Source organism: Glycine soja, chromosome 9 (genome assembly GCF_004193775.1).
Source record: "Glycine soja cultivar W05 chromosome 9, ASM419377v2, whole genome shotgun sequence".
NCBI classification, from domain to species: domain Eukaryota; kingdom Viridiplantae; phylum Streptophyta; class Magnoliopsida; order Fabales; family Fabaceae; genus Glycine; species Glycine soja.
The window spans coordinates 25,415,821-25,430,263 of record NC_041010.1 but is presented as its reverse complement, the minus strand read 5'-3'; positions in this window follow the sequence as shown (position 1 = coordinate 25,430,263).

Here is a 14,443-nt window from a genome sequence, read left to right as displayed (position 1 = left end):
CTTTCTGCTGATATCTTGGCATACTCATCCTCTAGCCTTTGCTCGTGAGTCGCTGCTAGATTTAGCTTCTCTTTGCACTCATCGATGATGGCCCACATATTCCCTTCAGTCTCACTTAACTGTTGGGACAAATTTCTTTTCGACCTAAGGCAAGCCTTTAGCTTGTCCTTCAAGATCATGCCTTTGACCCGTGATGATTCCTTTCACCTCTTCGGAGCTTGAGCTCACTATTGCTGCCCTATAAAGCCCCTCAAAACTTGTTTTGGTCGTGTTCTTCCTTTCGAGCCTTCTTGGTTTCTCATTCCAAGGCTTCATCGGTGGCCATATTGACGTCCCTTAGTTCATCATACTCTCTTCAGACTTTGATGGCTATGGATTTGAACTTTTCTTTGACTACCCGGGCTCTTTCAAGCTTTGCCTTTAGGGCTTGTACCTCATCACTTTCTTCTGAAGCTTTAACCTCATTGTCTCTCACAGTCTTTAGATTTGGGAGCCAATCCAATCCTTGTGTCCGGATTCTCAGCCACTTATGATAGCCTCCGATGATCCCATTACTGCTTCCCCTAAGCTCTCTGTCCTTTCTTCACGCCGCATCCCATGCCTTGCGAACTCCTTGGAGTACCCTCGTGTTGTGGTCACTGAAACCCCGTGCGATGAAAGGCGTGATGCTTTCGTCTGATGGCACTCCTCTCATGGGGTAGTCAAGCTGTCTTATGGAGAGGACGGGATTATAATTAATACAACCCTTGTTCCCATCAAGGGAACATTTGGACATCCTTCGCATGAAGATAGAATCCTAATTCTTCCTTCCTTCTAGCGAGGGAACCAATTAACAGACGCCCCTCCATGCTAGCCAAGAGTTGGTCCCAATTCGCCTTTCCTTTTTCGACGCACGAGCGGTGACCTTGTAGTGGATAGACAGGCCTACCTTCTTGGAGAAAAAGGTGTGAAACCAGCCACACATAGAGAGCCAGTGCACAACAAACAATTCTTGCGCTGCTCTTTTCACATCCCCGGTCGAACGTGTCATACATGGAAAAAATGGCGACGACCGGGCTTTCCTTGCCATGATGAAAGGCGAGGAAAGCGTCAATCACTGCTAGGTCCACTAACCCTTCCATATTCGGAAATAGGACAACTCCAAAGATCAAAAGCGCCAAGATGTCAATAAAAGAAAGCCCATTCGCCTTGATTTGCCAAGGCCTTTGCCCTTTCCTCCAAACATTTCCTTGGTACTCCGACTACCCCATTCTTGTTTTGCTTTACACGGTCCAACTCTTGTGCTGAGATTTTCACCACCTTGGCAACTCTTGTCGTGGAGGGATAGAACCCAGAGAAAAGATATGGCTTCCTTCCTCCCAGTGGGCATCCCAGGATTTCTTCAAACTCTTTCACAGTCGACACTAGCTGGAAGTCCTCACATGTGAAGCACCTTAGGGGCTGGTCATAATACTGGGAAAGGGATGCAATCGGTTCCATGGAGACTTCTACCCTAGCTAGGTCCCAAATCTTACCATAGGCTTTGCGGAAGGCTTGCCGTTGAAGTTGACCCATTAATTGCCCCAACTCTCGTAAACTAGTGACCTCTAATCTCTTGATTTTGACTTGATAGAACCTCTTTTTAAGCGAAGGCTTTTGACTTGATCCCATGTTTTACTAAAGTGAAATAAAATCTAGTGCGAATCAAAACTTTGACATCTATCATAGGTGGAATGGATGAATGCATGAAGAAATGCATATGACACAGATGCAATTTACGAATACGGGAGCCCGAGAAATTGTCCCCTTCTTGGATACAATGTTTGGGCGGCATGGCACCCAACGTATGTTTTTAAGAAGGCGACACGGACCCTCCGTCGGTTTGCTAAAGTGAGGGGATCAAGACAGAACCCATGTGCGATGCATATGCGCAAGGCGCAACATGGGGATGTACATAGTACGACAAATATTCACAAACAAATATAAGCAAAAGGGTACATGATACTTATACATGATACTAGATGAGGGTTCACTGTAATCAAGCAAGTCGGAGACCTAGCATGATCACAGATTCACCTCCACTCCTTAGGTTCCCATGAACCCGGGTATAGGGCCCTTTTTTCACTCACAATGTGTGCAAATAGTGTTGGTGTTTGTGTGCATCAAATGAATAAATATTTACTTCATGCATACATTTTAAAACGCACTAAAAGCAACAAAGAGTTTATATACACAAGATCATAATGAAGGGAAACCAACAAAGGGGTAAGTCACGGTAAAACATTGCACAAGATTTAAATGGCCTAACTCTCTAAAAACAGTCCCCAGTGGAGTCGCCAACTGTCGCAACCTACCCTTCGGCGGGAGGGCGACGCGTGACTCGCAGGATGCGTGTTCCACGAAAGGAATACGCGCGGAGTCGCCACCAACGTTTATTTGAGGAAAACGTCGGAAAAACCGGAAAAGACGCGATCTACGAACTTTTAAGTGAAAGGTTCGGGAGTTGTATTTACGTACGGGGAAGGTATTAGCACCCCATACGTCCGTCTCAAGGGACGGCAGCCTGTAATCGAATGTGCAAACATGACTTTGATTTTTTATGTTCCCTTTTTATGTCTTTATATCCTTTATACCCTTTTTATATTTTCCTCTTTTTGTGGTCGACAAGGGTGTTTCCCTTTGCTCCTACATATTCCTCAATTGCGATGAGGAAATCAGACCTACGTAGTTCTTTTTTATCAAGTGATTCTTTTTTTACTTAAAAGGTGATCATTTTAAGGCGTTGGACCTTAGAAATGATCCATTTTACTTAGTAAGAAATTGAAATGACAAACTTCAAAAACCTATTTTTGTGGACGAGCTTGACTAGGCAAGTTGATTTTAACCTTAGTTTCACTTTAGTTATTTAGTCAATTCGATTAAGAATGAGAAATCCCAAAGAGAAAACGTCCGATTGATTTTCCGCTTTATTTTACTAAAAGATGTTTTTTTGATTATTATATTATTTTTTACCTCTTTTTTTTTATTTCCAACGTGGTTACGGCACGACCGAACGGTCGGAATTCATTTTAACCGAAGTTAATGGATAATACAATTCAAACGTTCGGTGGAAATTTATTTTATTTTTAAGTTAAGCGAGAAATGACTTAAGTAAAATGCATTAAGCACGTCAACAGGGGGTATAAAAAGTAAATGAAATGAGAATAAAGATACACGAAACACAATGTGGACCACCATGGGTACATAGAACGAATCGAAAAGCTTGGTTCAAGGTACTTACCCGTTGAAGATCGAAGAACGATGAAGAACGGATGAAGAACGTCGAAGAACGGTTGAAACCTTTGCGAAATTCTTCACGGAAAACGTTACGGAAACGTTTCAGAAGCGCCTCGGCTTAGATTTTCTTCACGGAAACAATTTTTCCAAGCAAATTCGAAAGAGAGAGAAGTGCCTAAGGGGCTGAACCCTTTTCTTCTTCACTTCCTCCCCTATTTATAGCAAAATAGGGGAGATGCTTGCCGCCCAGCTCGCCCAGGCGAGCCAGGTTGCTTCCTCCAGAAGCAACAGCCTTCTGGAGGAATCTTCTGGAGGGCCCAAGTGGGCCTGGGTGCTATTTGCACCCCCATTTTTACTAAGTACACCCCCCCTCTGCTTTTTTTTGGTGATTCTTTTTTCGTAAAGTTACGGAAACTTACGAATTTCGTAACGATACTTGTTTTCTTTCCGTAATGTTACGGAACCTTGCGGATTACATAATCATCCCCTTTTTGACTTACGGAATGTTACGGAACCTCACTTAATTATGCAACGATGCTTCCATTTAATTTCCGGTGTGTCACGGAAACTTACGGATTGTGCATCAATATTTTTTTTGTTTTTCGGCATGTCCCGGAATTTCACAAATTGCCTAATGATGGGTGCCAAGCACCTCACAAGGACCAAAGAAAAGTCGCATGTCATCAAGCAAAGGTCCCCGGACGAAATTAGGGTATGACAATTTGAATGCAATTTTAGTCAGCAAAAGGAAATATACTTGAATTTGCATGCGGCTTTAGGTAGCAAAAACACTTGAATAAAGCATAAGATGTAGCACCTTATTGTGTAGATAGCCAAGATTCATCACAAAGTTTGTATATGCATAGGTATTAGAAATACCAGAATGTGCACGTGTGCAATTTTTGGTAGCCAAAATGCTTTGAGTATGCGTGTGTGTAAATTTAGCCAAGGAAGTACATGTGATGTAGGTAACAAATACACCTCGGAAGTACATATAAATAATCTAGGTGACGAAGGTGCCTTGATTGTGCGTGGGTGCATTTTTCTTAGTTAGGAGAACATCTTGTGCGAGTGAATGCTCGTAAGGAAGTATGTGCACGAGTTTGCTCTAAATTTACATTGATGTTTGCGTTTATTGGAGGAGGTTGTATGCCATTTTTGTTTTAAGAGTAGCATTTCTTGGTAAAACTAACTTTCCAAATGTTTTCCTTCGCAGGAAATGGCCCCGAGGAAGCTTGCCTCAAAGAGGTCAAGGAAGGATAAAGCGGCCGAAGGAACTAGTTTCGCTCCTGAGTATGACAGTCACCGCTTTAGGAGCGTTGTACACCAGCAGCGCTTCAAGGCCATCAAGGGATGGTCGTTTCTCCGGGAGCGACGCGTCCAGCTCAGGGACGACGAGTATACTGATTTCCAAGAGGAGATAGGGCACCGGCGGTGGACATCACTGGTTACCCCCATGGCCAAGTTCGATTCAGAAATAGTCCTTGAGTTTTATGCCAATGCTTGGCCAACAGAGGAGGGCGTGCGTGACATGAGGTCCTGGGTAAGGGGTCAGTGGATCCCATTTGATGCAGATGCTATCGGCCAGCTCCTGGGATATCCGTTGGTGCTGGAAGAGGGCCAGGAGTGCGAGTATGGCCAGAGGAGGAACCGGTCTGATGGGTTCGATGAGGAGGCCATCGCCCAGCTGCTATGTATACCGGGGCAAGATTTTGCCCGGACTGCTGCAGGGAGGTGAGTGCTGATCATGCGCACCAACATGACCACCCTGACTCAGATATGGATGACTTTGCTGCTCAGCAACATCCTGCCCACCGATCATAATTCCGACCTCCCCCTGCCGAAGTGTCAGCTGGTGTACGCCATCCTGACGCGGATGAGCGTCCATGTGGCTCAGTTGATCGCTGATGCCATCTATATTTTTGCAGGTATGGCGCCTACTAGGCACCCTTTGGATCCAGATAAGTCCAACAGGGCCCTGGGATTTCCCTCGCTGATCACAGGACTCTGCCAGTCGTTTGGAGTCCCCGTTGCACCTACCAATGTATTTCGGCCACCCATCACCCGGGCTTTTATTGAGAAGTACTGTATCCAGAGACAGGCTCAGGGTGATGTTCCACAGGCCGCAGGCGCGCCACCACCACCTCATCAGGCTGGCCAGGTTGGGTCATTTGACATGGAGCAGTATTTACGGCATTTGGTTCGCCAGCAGGCAGCCAACCACCGGGCACATGTGCAGACCCATGATTGTCTGTACCAGATGAGCCTCAGCATGCAGAGCCAGGGCTTCGCTTCTTTTTCATGCCCTACTCCAGACCAGTTCAGGGCAGAGGTCGCATGGCCCGGGGATTGGCCCGAGGCCCAAGCAGGAGAGGCACCCCCAGAAGCTCCCGGCGATGGAGAAGAGGCCCACGAGGACGAGGAGATGGCCGATTTGCTTGACTTCTTGGGAGGGAGTGGAGCTACATGACTGGGAGATCCCCAGATTCATGTTTTCTTTCATATTTCTTTTATCATTTTTTATGTTATGTTTTGACTTGAGAGACTAATGTTTGTTTTTGTTGTTTCGATTGTCGTTTGTACAGCGCATACATTTTTGTTTGGATTGTTGCGTTAGTGTTTATATCGTTATTATCAATGATGTTTGAAATTCTGGAACCGTGTAGAGTTCTTCGTTTAGGAACATCGTCCAAAAAAATAGGTAAAATAAACAAAAATCATGATAAAAGAGAAAAAAGAAAAGAAAAATAAGTTGTCTAGCTGAAAAACCAACATGTTTTTGAAAAGAGATTACTTCCAACTTTTCTTTGAGAAATTCACTGATCATAGCTAGTTTTTGAAAAATGTGTGTACACCTGAAGGGTGAATGCTGTGAAAATTTTCCCGGACGCCCGAAATGGACTCGGATTAATGCACAAATTGATAAAAGAACATATTTTGGAAACATTGGGTTGACTAAAATAGAGGAAATGAATCCTGAGCCCTAGCATCACATGACCATAAAAATTTGACACTTGAGCGTCCGCTTAGGTGCATGCATGACCAGTTTTGCATAAAATTTACAAGTCATCATTTTTGCATTTGTGTCATGGAAATAATGTGGGGAATCCCTTTTATCCTTGAACCAAACCAAACCCTGACATGTATCATGTCTAGCCATTCTACAAGCCTTGAGCCAAAATCCTAACTCACCATAAACCTTGACCCAGGGTGAGAATGTCAATCCTTACCCTCGGAAGCAAAAAAGAAAAGAAGGAAAATTTCCAATCAAAGAGAAAGCAAAAAAAGAAAAGAAAGGAAATTCCCAATCAAAGAGTGGGAGAAAGCAAAAAGAAAAGAAAGAAAATTCCCAATCAAAGAATGGGAGAAAGTAAAATAAAAAAAAAGAAGAAGAAAAGGAAGAAGGAAAGAAAGTTCCTGATCAAGGAAGCAGAAGAAATGTGCAGAAAGGTCTTTTGACCAGACAATATCTGAACAATACAGAATTGTCACCAAATGAACAAAAAGAAGGAAAGGAAACCATGACCTAAAGTGGTCTTCTCCCTTTGATTACCAACCAAAACCCTGTGCGTCGGCGACTTTTTCGCCCCGCACTAAACCAAAACAGAAAAGGAAAAAGCCAAAAAAATCAAAAGCCGAAAAACCCACCAAAAGAACCCATTTCCAAGGGAAGTCCTATTGATCCATGATCACGCATGTAATCTTTGATTTGATAGGAAATAATTTGCAAAGTCAAGTCATGACATATCTATGGTTCAGAATTAGGATGAAACACTTACCTGTGCGAGATTGATACACTTTGAGTGATTTTCTTCTATTTTTGTCGAACCCAGTGTTTCCTCTAAATGGTCATTTAGAAACGAAATGCTAACATCCAAAATCTCATTTATGGTTATGGGGGGTTTCATCAGCAGACTCTCCTTCCCCGGTAGATGCATTGTTTTTCACTCAAAAAAGCATATGCTGCTCTAATCAGTTGGAATATTTGTCTCTTTGCTAAAGCATGTTTGCATTTTAGTGGAGAAAACACCGAGACTTTTTCAAGTCTCACAAGTTATCAAGAACTACGTCGGTCTGAGTTCCTCATTGGAGGATACGTAGGAGCAAGAGCCTCGCTTTTGTCGACCACACCGCTTTTTGTTACCATGACCCAAGAGCTGGTAGCCCGCGGAGACACCTTACGGTTATCCGCACCTTGTCATTCAGTGACCCCAAGTGTGATTGATGAGCAGAGGCCAATGTGGTCATCTGCGCCCTTTCCGGAGATGTCGACATCTTCCGGTGGAGACTTTTTCAAGTCTCACAAGTTATCTAGAACTACGTAGGTCTGAGTTCCTCATTGGAGGATACGTAGGAGCAAGAGCCTTGCTTTTGTCGGCCGCCCCACAATCTCTGTCATACTGACCCTGAGGTCATGTGACATGCGGAGACAAATTATGGTCATTCCGCACCCCTTTGCCATTCAGACACAGTCGTGTCCGATGGCACGCAGAGACAAATTATGGTCATTCTGCGCCCTTTTGTCATCCAGAGGCGGCGGGCCCGATGACATGCGGAGACAAATTATGGTCATTTTGCACCCCTTTGCCATTCAGACACAGTCGTGTCCGATGGCACGTAGAGACAAATTATGGTCATTCTGCATCCTTTTGTCATCCAGAGGTGGCGGGCCCGATGACATGCGGAGACAAATTATGGTCATTCCGCACCCCTTTGCCATTCAGACACAGTCCTGTCCGATGGCACGTAGAGACAAATTATGGTTATTCTGCGCCCTTTTGTCATCCAGAGGCGGCGGGCCCGATGACATGCGGAGACAAATTATGGTCATTCCACACCGCTTTGCCATTCAGACACAGTTGTGTCTGATGGCACGCAGAGACAAATTATGGTCATTCTGCAACCTTTTGTCATCCAGAGGCGGCGGGCCCGATGACACGCGGAGATTTACATCATCTTCCGCGCTCACAAGATTTGTCATACTGACTTTTGAGTCACGCTGACGGGCCCGATGGCACGCAGAGACAAATTATGGTCATTCTGTAAGACAGAACTCTTGATAGCTGGCAGTGACTGACATCATCTTCTGCACCTTTTGTTCCCCCGAAAACAACGAGTCATTTGCATGCGAAAATTTTATTGTCACCCGTGACTCTCATCAACCGAGGGGAACGAAATTAGTGTCTTATCTTTACTTTCCTTTTATCTCCAATAAAAGACAAGTAAAGAGGGGCAACTGTCATACCCTAATTTCGTCCGGGGACCTTTGCTTGATGACATGCGACCTTTGTTTGGTCCTTGTAAGGTGCTTGGCACCCATCATTAGGCAATTTGTGAAATTCCGGGACATGCCGGAAAACAAAAGAAAATATTGATGCACAATCCATAAGGTTCCGTGACACACCGGAAATCAAATGGAAGCATCGTTGCACAACTAGTGAGGTTCCGTAACATTCCATAAGTCAAAAAGGGGATGATTATGTAATCCACAAGGTTCCGTAACATTACGGAAAGAAAACAAGTATCGTTACAAAATTCGTAAGTTTCCGTAACTTTACGAAAAAAGAATCACCAAAAAAAGGTAGGGGGGTGTACTTATTAAAAATGGGGGTGCAAATAGCAACCAGGTCCACTTGGGCCCTCCAGAAGATTCCTCCAGAAGGCTGTTGCTTCTGGAGGAAGCAACCCTGCTCGCCTGGGCGAGCTGGGCGGCAAGCATCTCCCCTATTTTGCTATAAATTGGGGAGGAAGTGAAGTGAAAAAGGGTTCAGCCCCTTAGGCACTTCTCTCTCTTTCGAATTCGCTTGGAAAAATTGTTTCCGTGAAGAAAATCTAAGCCGAGGCGCTTCTAAAACGTTTCCGTAAGAAATTTCGCGAAGGTTTTCGATCGTTCTTCGACGTTCTTCATCGTTCTTCAATCTTCAACGGGTAAGTACCTCGAACCAAGCTTTTCGATTCATTCTATGTACCCGTGGTGGTCCACATTGTGTTTCGTGTATTTTTATTCTCGTTTCATTTACTTTTTATACCCCCTTTTGATGTGCTTAAGCCATTTTATTTAAGTCATTTCTCGCTTAACCTAAAAATAAAATAAATTTCCACCGATCGTTTGAATTGTATTATCCGTTAACTTCGGTTAAAATGAATTCCGACCGTTCGGTCGTGCCGTAACCACGTTGGAAATCAAAAAAGAGGTAAAATAATAATATAATAATAAAAAAACGTCTTTTAGTAAAATAAAGCGGAAAACCAATCGGACGTTTTCTCTTTGGGATTTCTCATTCTTAATTGAATTGACTAATGACTAAAGTGAAACTAAGGCTAAAATCAACTCGCCTAGTCAAGCTCGTCCATAAAAATAGGTTTTTGAAGTTTGTCATTTCAATTTCTTACTAAATAAAATGGATCACTCTCAAGGTCCAACGCCTTAAAATGATCACCTTTTAAAGAAACAAGAATCACTTGATAAAAAGAGCTACGTAGGTCTGATTTTCTCATCACAATTGAGGAATACGTAGGAGTAAAGGGAAACACCCTTGTAGACCACAAAAAGAGAAAAAATATAAAAAGGGTTTAAAGGATATAAAGACATAAAAAGGGAACATAAAAAAATCAAAGTCATGTTTGCACATTCGATTAAAGGCTACCGTCCCTTGGGACGGACGTGTGGGGTGCTAACACCTTCCCCGTGCGTAAATACAACTCCCGAACCTTTCACTTAAAAGTTCGTAGATCGCGTCTTTTCTGGTTTTTCCGACGTTTTCCTCAAATAAACGTTGGTGGCGACTCCGCGCGTATTCCTTTCATGGAACACGCATCCCGCGATTCACGCGTCACCCTCCCGCCGAAGGGTAGGTTGTGACAGTGGTCCTCATTTGTTTCACGTGCTTTTATTTTCATTTCATTTACTTTCCGTACCCCCTTTTGACATGCTTTGGTCATTTGCTTAAGTCATTTTCTCCCCTAATCAAAAAATAAAATAAATTTCCACCGATCATTTGAATTGTAACATCCGTTAATTTCTGTTAAAATGAAATCCGACCGTTTGGTCATGCCGTAACTACGTTGGAAACCAAAAAGAGGTAAAATAATAATATAATAATAAAAAATATCTTTTAGTAAAATAAATCAAAAAAATCAATCGAACATTTTTCTCTGGGATTTCTCTTTCTTAATCGAATCAACTAATAACCAAAGTGAAACTAAGGCTAAAATCAATTCATAAACCAAACTTTTTTGTCATCGCATAAAAAAGCCATTTTTAAAGGTCCAACGCCTTGAAAAGGTATTTTCCGTGTTTATTGGATAAAATGTAGATTTCTAAAAAGCCTAAAATCAATATGTAACTTTGTTACCTCTTTCAAAAATAAAGAAATCATTAATGGTCCAATGCCTTAATGTTTTTTCACTTTTCAAAAGAATCGAAAGATTGTCTAATGGTCCAATGCCTTAAATGACCTTTCATTCAATAAAAACATATCTTGCAAAAAAGGATAAAAAATAAGTTAACCAAAACGCTTTGTTCACAAAAGAACTACGTAGGTCTGATTTTCTCATCACAATTGAGGAATACGTAGGAGCAAAGGGAAACGCCCTTGTCGACCACAAAAAGATAAAAATATAGAAAGGCATAAAAAAGACATAAGAATGTAAAAAGGGAGGATAACATAAATTGAAGTCATATTTGCACATTTGATTAAAGGCCGTCGTCTCTTGTGACGGACGTGTGGGGCGCTAATACCTTCCTCGTGCGTAAATACAACTCCCGAACCTTTCACTTAAAGTTCGTAGATCACGTCTTTTCTGGTTTTTCCGACGTTTTCCTCAAATGAATGTTGGTGGTGACTCCGCGCGTATTCCTTTCTTGGAAGACGCATCCCGCGAGTCACGCGTCGCCCTCTCGCCGAAGGGAAGGTTGCGACAAAAGGCGATGGCAATTCTTCATCATCCATGCTTGCAAGCAACAATGCTCCTCTCGACAAATCCTTCTTCACAATGAAATGTCCTTCATAATTTGGAGCCCACTTCCCCCTGTGGTCCTTTTGAGCTTGTGATACTTTCTTTAAGACAAGATCTCTGTTCACTCCTCTGTGATGCTAATTGGCAAGTGTACCGAGTCGCACAAGTAATATAAAACGGTAAAAATCGAGTATCGAATCCACAGAGAACTTGCTTCACTTAGAAAATATATGTTCAATAAGTAAACATTTGTATAAAGCAAGTAAATGTTAAGTTGGATATTTTTGTGTGGAAATCTAGTTAAACACAAATTAAAATATCTAGTGATTGAGAAGTAAGAATAGTCAAGTAAAAAGCGTTGGGTCATTCCACTGAATCTACTTTGATGTTGCTGTGTATTTTTCTCTATTTAACACTATCTTAGTGTTCTTATGCTGAAAAATTACCCAAACCAAGATCCCTCGAGTGAATGGGCCTAACTCTATTTAAACCTCGTCCTTGATCCCTCAACAAACTTAGTCTAAAAGAGTTGCATTACGATTATAACATAATGAGGACTAAATCACTGCACTCCATTCCTAGACATACAATTTTCTAGCTTGCTATATCGAGTTCTAAGGCTTTAAAGCACTTTCCAATGCTAAAAATCCTAACTATACATACAAATGGGTGATCAAGCCAGAAGCAAGTAAAAATAAGCATAGATAGAAGCAATGAACACATAAAAACAACATTAAATAGATAGTAAATGAGTATTACATAAAAGGTTTAGCAGAACTCCCCAACAAGAGGTTTAGCCTTCCATTACAAGTAATGAACTTTCAGCACAAAGGATAGATTTTGAGATAAGGAAATGGCTAAGAATGGTTGAGGATGTCTCCTTCAACCTCTAGAACCCTAATCTCACTCCACTAACCTAAACTCTCTTGGAGGCTTCGTTTCTGTCGCTTGGGCTTCTCTCTTGGCTTTATTTTTCAACTCATCTCTCCCTAGATTCTGCCATCTTCAGTGTTTTTAAAGGCTCATTGATGTTTCAGATTCTGAAGGCTCACTTAGCGAGATTGGCTCGCTAAGCGTGAGTTAGTGAAATTTGGCTTAGTGAGCTGGGATCGCTAAGCGTGAGAAGAGACAAACGACTCACTGGGCAAGCTTGTGGCACGTTGGGCGAGTACATCTTTGACTGATCCTCTTCTAGGGTTTCCCAACAGGCTATGCGAGCTGTGTGCCTCGCTTAGCGGATGCACTCGCTAAGAGCATATGCCTCGCTTAGTGAGACACAAACTGCTTGAACCTTCTCTTCTTTTGGCCTAAAATTGAAGTGGTTTCAACATTAATTCACAAAATGGGGGTATCTACTATATAAAATCAAACTAACATGAAAATATATACATTTCCTACAAAAAGAACCATAAATTGGAGGAAATATGCTAATTTCATGCAACTATTCAATACAAAAGTTAGTTGTAAATAACGACTAACAAACTCCCCCAAATTTACAGTTTTGCTTGTCCTCAAGCAAAGAAATAACAGTTTACTTGTCCTCAAGTGACAAAATTCACAGTGGTTACTCAAAAGAAATGTGTTTGTTCTAAAGCATTCAATCACATAACACAAGTGTCAAGCAATACTTCAACCAACAGCCTTTCATAAAGATATGCAGAATTTTAAACATATGAACATGATCATTAAGCAACACAAGTGAAATAAGCTAGCAAGCAAGACAGGTATCAAGGAAGGCTCATCAAGCCTAATCCTCACGGTCACTGTTTCTCTCATAAGCACAAGTATTTTAAGGCAATTCTTCAAATCAATAACCAACATAAGTCTCAACTTTTGCATTTCATCTGATGTCATACAATCACAATCACACAAATTGAATATGAAGGACTTTCTTGGCTTGTAATGAGGCTGGGCAGCAAAAAATTTATGGTTTTTCTAGGATGCAAAAGCTTAGGTTCTAGGAGAGCATTCATCCTTAGATCAACTCTTTTCCTTTCATTCCCATCTTCTATTGAAATGCCACCAACATTTAAGGTACTTAGTAATAGCACAACACAAACTTTTATTCTTGAAACTTTCTCTTTTTGTCTCTCTCTCTCTCTCTCTCTTTTTCATTTTTTTTATTTTAGCAGTTTTTACTTACTGCTTCTTACACAATTTTCTTGTGTGGCTGTTACTTGTCTTACCACAATTATCATCACCCAACATCTTCCCCCAAATTTGGGACAAATTTGCTTTGAACCATGATGCTCTCCTACAACCTAAGAAAGGTAGATGGAAATTGTAATTCAACAGGCTTAGAGTTCAACTCAATCAATCAGATTTAAGCTCAAAATGGGTGCAAAGGATTCATCAATCATGAACAGGGTAAGCTATTTGGCCAAGTGTCTAATTCAATCAATCATGGCCTTCATCATTTCCAAAATCATGCATTCATTTAGTACACAAAGATTCATACAAAAATCGATACTCAATGTTAGTCGTTCTCTCACAATTCAAGTTCACACACTCACCGGTTTATGGCTAATGATTACCTTCACAATTTACCTGTCAAACAAACTAACATTTTCACTTACGTCCTTAATTAATGTTCTTTTCTTCTAATTACTGCATACTTATTCAAAGCACGTGATCTAGCATCTCAATTCACTCAAATCATGCAATCAACCAATTCCAAATTCAATCACAAACACCATAATTTTAAAACCAAAACAAACCACTGCATATAAATGTAAACTGTTTTAAAAACTGCGAAATTTGCTAAATAAGTAAATAAACTTAACTAAAAAAAATTTGTAACTAAAAGCAGAAAAATAAATGAAGCCCTATCTTCAGTCATCCTGTGCCAGTGTGGGCTCATCATGAGGTGAGGAGGAAGCATCTTGGACTGGCTATGGTGTATTCTGAGCTGGAGTAGGCCAACGATCCCAGGTGCTCTGTGCCGCCGCCATATCAACTGCATAGTCTGTGTCCTCGGTGGGTGTGGCAGCAAAAGTATCCTCCATGTTGGATCAAGTGGCCTCGGAATAATTAAGAAGGGGGGGTTGAATTAATTATTAATGAACCTTTACTAATTAAAAATCTATTCTTCTTAATGTTACTAGATTCAATTAGGCTTTTATTATAATGATAAGAAAGTAAATAACTGAAATAGAAACTTAACCAAAAGTAAAAGCGATAGTTAAAGTGCACAGTAGAAATTAAAGAGTGTAGGGAAGAAGAAGACAAA